The following is a 9002-nucleotide window of genomic DNA, read 5'->3' as shown; positions in this document are numbered from 1 at the left end:
ATTTTCAAACCTTACAAACAAGCATAAGAAATGAAAAATTTTACAGATGACTTACAGAATATTTTGATATTTTTTCCTTCTCTATTCTAAAATAAATGAAACGATTAAAAACTTCATCGCTTGACTTATGTCGACGACGCATTTTATGGCGTCAGGAACAATTAACACGAAAGCGGGAACCGCGCTCCATTTTAATTAAAACATCTCAAAAAATTTATGGCACCAACGGTTCAATTTTATTTAAAACTGCCTCGATGCTTCAGAAGATGGCAAAAAATACATAAAGAGAGTGAAAGTAAAAGGGAGAAAACCTAGAAACGGTCGCATCTGGAAGAACATATTTTATATCCAGACAAGAGAAATGGTCAGGGCTATTCTCACATCTTGCAGGAATCGTCCGGTTGCAAATTCAAAAACCAAGCTCTTTCCGCCATGTTTGGACCCTTTTTTGTTTGGTCGAACGAAATAAGAAAAAAATAAATTTAAATTTATTGGATATACGTTGGGGATATGATTTGTGGATTTCATTATTTGAGGTTTTTAGTATAAAAATCAGCTCAATCCATGAATTTTCAAAAGTTTTTGTGATTTGTGGTTTGAAACTTTTTGGTCGATACTACGACACGATTTGAAATGAATCCCTCTCAATCAAATCGAAAGCCACTGCTAAAAATCCGTTTTACTTTAAAACCAGCTCAATCTACGCTTCTACTGAATGGCCATCTTAAATATGCAGGCATAACGCCAAACACATTATTATATTAAATTGCTTATCAGTTCACATTCTATGATTTTACTGTTCTAAATACATGGCATAAACTTGAGATACTGCATGAGTTCAAATGGAATTTGAAAGGAAATAAATAAAGTAAACGTATTTCAAAGAAAGCTAATTCCAAATTAGCCCAACAGTAAATAATCACACTACTGCTAACTAAAAAAAAAAAAAAAACCACACACACAAACACACAAAATAATTAAGAAATCAGACACCGATGGTTATTTAAACAAAAATGAATTCCTTTGGACTCAAAGCGAGTTTTATTTTTTGTTTCTCCTGTAAAAGTTTTAAAAATAGAATGACCAAGTTTTCATACCAAGCGTCTCAATTATAAATCATATTTAAAAAATAAATACATTAGAAGTAAGCAGAGGAGACCGGGCACAGTGAAACGAAAAATATAGAACTAAAAAAAATCGGAAGTTTTGATCTCATAAGAAAAATTTCAGTGTGGATTTGTAATGCAACTAAAGTGTACAACCTTCTGAGACACAAAATTTTTCTTTATTTTTTTAAAAAAGTGTAGAAGAAGGAAACATTAAAGTTTTTGCCACTGTACCCCAAGCTTGGGGTACAGTAAGAGAGCATACGGGGCATAGTGAGACAGCATATAGGTTTGAGTGAGACATCACAATATGTTCAATATTTAAAATCAAAACTAAATCACATTGAACGAAAGATTCAATTTTCATCGTACATACAAATAAAAATTAAATTTTTGAACCACAAAAAAGTTTGACTTCGCTTTGTAGAATTTCTTTTCGTTGGAGCTGTTAACAACAATTTAATACTTTTATTCGAAACGGATGCAACATCTTGTACATATAGTCAAATAAAAACCTTTAAAATGGCTTCTTTTTGAACATTTAAAACATAAAAACACTTCTGTTTAATGCCAAGAACAAAGTCTCCTTCAAGTAACTCACGATCTAACTCTTTAAACCCAGAAGGTATGATTTTCGCGCGTGTCACAATAGTGTGACAAATTATTAGATCTAACATTTACTTTCTTCCTCCTCAACGGTTGTCTCATATTAGCTTACACTTTTTCTATATTTTTCGACATTTTTTTCAAGAAATTCTCTAGTTACTGTGTTTCCGTCTTCTAAAATGTGTTTGGTCGAACATCAGTAGCAGCAATACTTTTACCCTTTTTACACTTTCTTCATTACACAACTATTTTTTTCTTCGGCATTTGGTTGTCTTCTAAAACTATAAAAACCTAACAAAGCACTCACTGCTACACCAGAGCAAGATGACTCTTTTGTATCAGTTTTGTCTATGGTGTACAGATTTTAATGATCTACTTTATCTGAGGCGTGACTTGGAATCAAATGGTTAGTTACAAAAGAATATTTCATGGAATCGTCGGAAAATGTGCCGATTTTCACCTTACGGGGTCCATTTCGCATTTTCGATGCGGTAAAAATGCCTGTAATATAAATAAACACCAAATTGAAAACTCTAGGTCATAAAGCAAAATTAAAAACATCCCTTTTGAATCAGAATTTATAATTGGGTACAGTGGGACAGTCTCACTGTGTCCCAGCTACGGCTGTCTCGCTATACCCTACTCCGCTTATTTCTTAATTCAACATTTTAAAGAGTAGTTTTAGAGTCCCTTAAATCCTTAGAATGATAATTCGCTACATAGGTAGAAAAATGAAATTGATAAAATGGTTAATTTTTATTTATAAAATAAAATTCTATAAAACGATGTATACAAGAGTCGAAAAATAAATATTGCTCACCTGAAATCAGAAAAATAACAATCATTTGAGGGCAGAGAGAAGCAACTAATTCATATCATAGAATCCACCCGGCTAATTGCTGCAGATTCATGGTACTAGCGCCATTTACTAACTATAATTTACAAATCCAAAAAATCGCTTTGTCTCACTGTTTCAAAGTTTCACTGGGCTCCGAATTCCTCTACTCTATTGCAATATGAATAAAAAACCACACACACATATTTTTTGAAACATGATGACACGCATAAGAAACTGGATGTACCAAAGTGACATAAAAAGATCAGAAAACTCATTTCTGTCGTTTTCTGCTCAATACCTTTGCTCTAACCACAGGCTATATAAAGAAAACAAAGAATATAGGGGAAGGTGGCCCAGGGCAGGTAAGCCTTCGGACGCCCCCCCCCCCCCCCATGGTGTGTAAGCGGCGATGTGTACGTATGTCGTGTTTACATGAACTCCACCGAGTTTTAATCAGTCACAACTTTTTAATAGTTTTTTTTTATAATGGCAGGTAGCTAGCCAATTATTCTAATCATTTATAACTATATTTGATTGGAAAATGTACCAAATCACAATTAGTTAAGGTTACCCGCTTTGGGCTCCCTGCTTGGGCAAGGCAGGTTTTTCAAATGTTTCTACAGTTTGATAATAAATAAATATTGAGTTTGAAATAATACAAAAAGCATTTTTCATTTTGAAGTTCAAGAACCCTGCTAGGACATAAAACCAAAATTGTTGCGATAAAAATCCAAAAACTACAATTTTCGAGCGTTCTTCGAAAACCTACCCGCTTTGGGCCACCCTTCCCATATATGTGTGTATGTGTATGTTCCCTATACAAATACACAGTTATCGTCCGATCTCGACCAAATTAGGCAGGGAGGCACTTGATCACCCAAGAAGGAACGAAGGGGGGGGGGTGTCAGGGGTGTTTGAACGCCAAAAAAGTACCGAACCGGTACTTTTTTGGCGTTTTTAAAAAAGGATTTTATGTGTATTTATGGAGGGTTGCGTTTAATTTATTCAGGAAATTTTGATTTGCCGTTTTCTTTCTTTAAGGATGATTATTTTGACAGGAAATTTTACAGTATTTTTTTTTTCTAATTAAAACCTGATTGTTGAACATGCGTCACTTGACATAACTTTTATTTTCGAGGTAGACCTTGCAAAGCCGAGCAATGCAACTAGTAATAAATAAACAAAGAAAGAAATAAACAAAGAAACGAAAAAAATGAGAAAAAAATAAATAAATAAAAAATGCATTTCGTTGTCTTGCAGCTGAACTAGCAAATGTTAAAAGACACAAATTTTAATGATGTTAATTTGAAGTCTTCTTTCAGGGTATTATTTTCTTTTTATTTTTTATATCGCAGAAAAAAAAACTTATTTTTTAGACAATAATTTGATCTTCGGTGTGTTTGTGTTCATGAGATTCAACATGCAGATTTTATGAATCAATTTCATGTTCTTCTAGCATGTTCATGTTCGCAATATTTTTTTTTCTAGAAAAATTATACGAGTCTTTAGCGCCTCCATCGCTTTCTTGTGCAAAGAGGTTCAACTGCTAAAACTTAAAAAAAAAAAAAAATTTTTTGCTCCCACCTTGTTTTTAGTTAAAAACAGTTAGACATTTCGAATCATATGAAATAATATCTTGTCCCTTGAGCAGGGGCGTAGCTAAGGGGGGGGGGGTTTGGGGACAAACCCCCCCCCGAAAAGTTAGTCTCAAAAAAAAAGAAAAAAAGAAGAGAGAAGAGAAAGAAAAAAAAAGAAAAGGAAAAAATTCCAAGCGATTATATATATATATATATATATATATATATATATATATATATATATATATATATATATATATATATATATATATATATATATATATATATATATATATATATATATATATATATATATATATATATATATATATATATATATATATATATATATATATATATATATATATATATATATATAAAAGAAGTAACCCCCCCCCCCCCCGAAAGTCGGGTCTAGCTACGCCACTGCCCTTGAGTGTTTATGCTAACGAGATCAGTAATGATGCTTTTCTTGGAAAATGAGAATTTTTTTTTCTCCACATCATGTTCATAATTAAAAAGACAATCGGTGGAAAACAATTTGGGAATATATGAACAAATATTTTGTTCCTGTCTTGGTGAACAATAGATAAAGAAGATCCACTGTGATATTTTTCTTGAGAAAATTCTTGCTCCACATGTTTTCATGTTTCCGAACTCTTACTCTTTTCGTGTTAGCATTTCAACTTTAACGACAGTAACATTCTAAAAGTTCTTTCTATGTTGTTATAATACCAGAATTTAAAACGTGTGCTCAAGTTTTAATCACTGAACAAAAATTGGGTTCTTGATTCAAAAAACAACTAAAACCAAGTACTTATAACCCGCTAATAAAAACATACCGTATTTCTACATATTTAAAATAATAGTTCGCATGGATAGCATCAAATACACTTTTTGAAAACTTTCAAAAATGTTCTATTGTATTTAAAAACAGTTTTACAATAGGTTAAACTATTTTTAAAAAAGAAATTACTCTAAAAATACAAAAATATGTTTTATGTTTTTAATTGATAGGGATTTAATGGGATTAAAAGAATTTTATTTGAGTTGAATACAAAGTACAGTGTGTCACTGTACAAGTATACGAACGTAATTTCTTTTTAAGTTCACAAATTGATCTGGATTACTCGGAAATTCGGATTAACGAATACCGGATTAATGAGATTCTACCATAATTATGAGTTCTTATCAGACACAGGTGAGAACATTAGAATCGACCAAACATGGTTGCACCCGAGGTATAACTTTTGGTGAAATCTTACATTAGCAGTAAACTTCATCCTGAGGCGATAAAGAAGCAAAAAAGAAAAGAAAATCTTCTATCCCTCTTGAGAGCAATATCGGTTGAAGAAAAAATAAAGCTTCGGTGAATGATAGGCCTTTAATTGGCGCGATTTGAGTTTGGGAATCGCCAAGATGATGGATTGGCGATTTGGGATTTGGCAACGTCCACCATTTTCCTTCAGGGCTCACATAAGAAGGATAGAGATAGAAAAATGTCCGTGGCATTATTTATTTTTGCGGAGGGATCCCAGAGCTCGAATGAAATTAATACGTCGTAAACAACTGCAAGAAGAACAAGAAGAAATGATCGAAATAATGTCGGGGTTTACGTAAAAATAACTTTTCCAATAAATTTCTTTACAGCTTACAACAACTGGAATGTTTGACGGTGGTGGAATATGTAGCTGAACTTTCTGGAAAGGGAGCATTTTCTGTCTTGTTTGGTTTCTTGAAGAAGCTATCATTCATAAATATTCATGAAATGCGGTAAAATTTTTTAGTTCAATTTATTAAAATGCATTTCAAAACCCAAACATAAAAAAATTTAAGACTTTACACCTGTGAAATTAATTAATGGAGGTACAACTTAAAACTGAAATGTTTTTTAAAATGGAAGTAAATATAAAATATTTTTCTACGCTGGATGCAGACTTCCTGCAGTCAAACTATTCATTTTTAAGTAATGTATGTTTGGGTATTTCATTATTAATTTCAAATTTATTTAATTACGAGGACAACGAAAATACGTTTATTTAAAGAAGATTTCCATTAGAATTGTACGGGTTTAAATAATAATTTTGCAAGAAAAACTAAACTTTAAATGAGTTATGTTTAATGTGATATGACTTAAGTAATAAAGACGAAAGCAAAATCAATTAACAAGAGCGAAATTACGATGAATATTATCTAGCGTGAAGATTTCGTGTTAAGTAAATACAAAACTTCAAAACAATATTGGCTTGATTGCCTTTATGTACATTGCGAAGCTTTCTAGTGCTTTGATCACCTGAAACTGAATTAAAAATACAAATAAGAAAGAGAATTATTTGTTTAAAAACATCCATAATTTTGCTTTTGAAAGTATTTGCATTCCTTAAATTTAAGTAACGAATATTTTACTTAACAGCAGTTACTTAAAACTGTTCTTTATTAGAGTAATTCAATAAAGCAAAAGTAAATCAATGCTTTGCATGTTTTCGGTTTAGAATGGTTGTGTGCTTTTCTTTTTATTTTTTTTTTATTCCTAGCGTATGATCAAATTTGAAGGGCTTTTTGACAGCTGTTTAGAAATCTTTATTAATAATAAAGCTGAAAGTCTCTCTGTCTGGATATCTGGATCTCTGTGACACGCATAGCGGCTAGACCGATCTGCCAATTTTCATGATATTTGGCACAAAATTAGTTTGTAGCATGGGGGTGTGTACCTCGAAGCGATTTTTTGAAAATTTGATTTTAATCTTTTTCTATTCCAATTTTAAAAACCTTTTTTCCTAGCAAATTATCATAACGTAGAACCGTAACATGGGCGATCAAATGAATATAGCAAATTGGAGAGAAATTCATCATCCATTATTTGTAAATATACAGGCGAACTAAATGAGCTTTTAATTTTTCTACTACGAGCGTGCGGGTACCACTAGTGAATAAATAATTCGGCATTATATAAATTAACTTAAGTTTTCATTTATATACTGAAAATATTACTACTAATCATATATGAACTTCTTAAATTGAAGCAATTACATTCACAGAAAATTGAACCATATAGTTACTGAGCAAAATACGAAATTTTAGTTCATTTAGTTTGACAGTAGTCCATGACAGCAACTGCTTTCCGTTCCCATTTTGTAGAGTAGTTTTGAGCAGCAACTGGTAGGGCTGTTCCAATACCGTTGACTTTAAGATGCTTGAGAATCGATATTGTATCAAATCCATGGTACTGATGTTGAGAAAAGAGAAGTATCAATACCTTAAGTATTAAATTAGTAAGGTATCTAATACAAATTTTGTTATTTTGTGAAACTAATAACTGTTTTATTATTTACTAGTGGTACCCGCACGGCTTTGCCCGTAATAGAAAATTAAAAGGTCTTTTAGTTCGCCTGTATATTTACAAACAATGTATGGTGAATTTTCTCGCCAATTGACTTGTACCCATGTTACGGTTCCACGTTATGATAATTTCGTAATTTACTCGTCCATCTTGTGATATTTTTGTTCTTAAAATTGGATTGGAAAAAGAACCACATCGAATTTTCGAAAAATCGCTTCGAGGTGCACACCCCCATGGTACAAACTAACTTTGTGCTAAATTTCATGAAAATCGGCAGAACGGTCTAGGCGCTATGCGCGTCACAGAGATCCTGACAGACAGAGATCCGGACAGACAGAGGGACATTCAGCTTTATTATTAGTAAAGAAAATAGAAAAAAATGTTTTCCTTAAACTTGTATGTTGGAGGATCATGGTGGTCCGATCGGTAAGACATTGAACTCGTAAATGGTAGTTTGGGGTTCGATGCCAGTCGGTCGGAGATACCCCATGCTTGCTAGTGATGATTGTTTCTCGTTGAATAAGTTCGTGGTGGCAAAGTGTTCTCCAAGTTTCCATTCCAAATCAATGCTTCTGAGCGTGCTGCACCCGGGGATGCTTTCCTCCTACTCTATATCAGGAAACAGAGCTCTCACCAAGACTGTAGTGTAGTGTCATGTATTTGATAGAGCACTGCATTTCCCAAAGCTATTTTGTCTTATTAGGAGCATGGGTACTCAATTAGGTCAACTCTGAAAAAATCTAAAAAGTACTATCAAACTAAAAAGTATAAAAACATTTTTATTGTGAGAAAAAACGTATTAAACTACGTTTGCTAAACTCAAAAACTATCAAAAATTTCATATTTACTTCGTTGAAAAGGAAAAAGATCAATCGTCACATTCGGGGAACAGAAAAGTAGTTATTTTCTGTTAATTTTTTTTTGAGCAACCAGCGATTGCTAATTGTTCTCACTTGACTGTTTTGATGTCCTATCATTTTATTCTCCCGCCAGCACCCTCTGCAGCATCACCGTCGACCGGCTCCTCACGATGCTGCTCCTATAGCGAAAACCGTCTCCAGGTTGCGTCAATATACTACACACACGCGCATACATACACAACTACACACACACATACACACACATAAACTCATACACACACAAACACATACACACACGCATACATACAGACACCCACACCTACACATACACACACATGCACACAACTACCAACACATTCATGCCTGCACACAGACACAAACATATATGCCTACACACACATACCCCTTACACACAAACACACACGCCTACATCTAGGGTGTGTCTTATAATGCACTTTTAAAAAAATTATTGAATTTCTTATGGGGCAATACTTTAATTGCTTATTTTTGATGAAAAAATACACACATAAAAGTTTAATAGAATTTGAACATAACTTAGGGGGTGCTACCAGTGATTAAAATTACATTCATTGTAAAAATTTTTTTGTAAAAATCAACTCTTGACATATTTTTAATTAACATGAAATTAGGTTGGTTGGGTAAAACATAACACAA

This window comes from Uloborus diversus, chromosome 2, assembly GCF_026930045.1.
Source record: "Uloborus diversus isolate 005 chromosome 2, Udiv.v.3.1, whole genome shotgun sequence".
Classification (NCBI taxonomy): domain Eukaryota; kingdom Metazoa; phylum Arthropoda; class Arachnida; order Araneae; family Uloboridae; genus Uloborus; species Uloborus diversus.
The sequence above is the reverse complement of the archived record's forward strand: the minus strand, read 5'-3'. Positions refer to the sequence as shown.